We start from the raw sequence: 291 nt of genomic DNA, 5'->3' as shown, positions 1-291 counted from the left end.
TATCTTAGATGTGTAGGTGCCATTTGGGTACTGGACATTGAACCCAGGTCCTTTGGAAGAGCAGCCGGTTCTCTAACAGCTGAGCCATCTCTCCAGCTACCCCACCTCTCTCAGCTTGCAGCTTGAAAAACAAACAAACCTAGCCGGGCGGTGGTGGCACACGCCTTTAATCCCAGCACTTGGGTGGCAGAGGCAGGCGGATCTCTGAGTTCAAGACCAGCCTAGTCTACAAGAGCTAGTTCCAGGACAGGCTCCAAAACCACAGAGAAACCCTGTCTCGAAAAACCAAAA

The sequence above is a fragment of the Microtus ochrogaster genome, chromosome 5, assembly GCF_000317375.1.
Source record: "Microtus ochrogaster isolate Prairie Vole_2 chromosome 5, MicOch1.0, whole genome shotgun sequence".
Classification (NCBI taxonomy): domain Eukaryota; kingdom Metazoa; phylum Chordata; class Mammalia; order Rodentia; family Cricetidae; genus Microtus; species Microtus ochrogaster.
The sequence above is the reverse complement of the archived record's forward strand: the minus strand, read 5'-3'. Positions refer to the sequence as shown.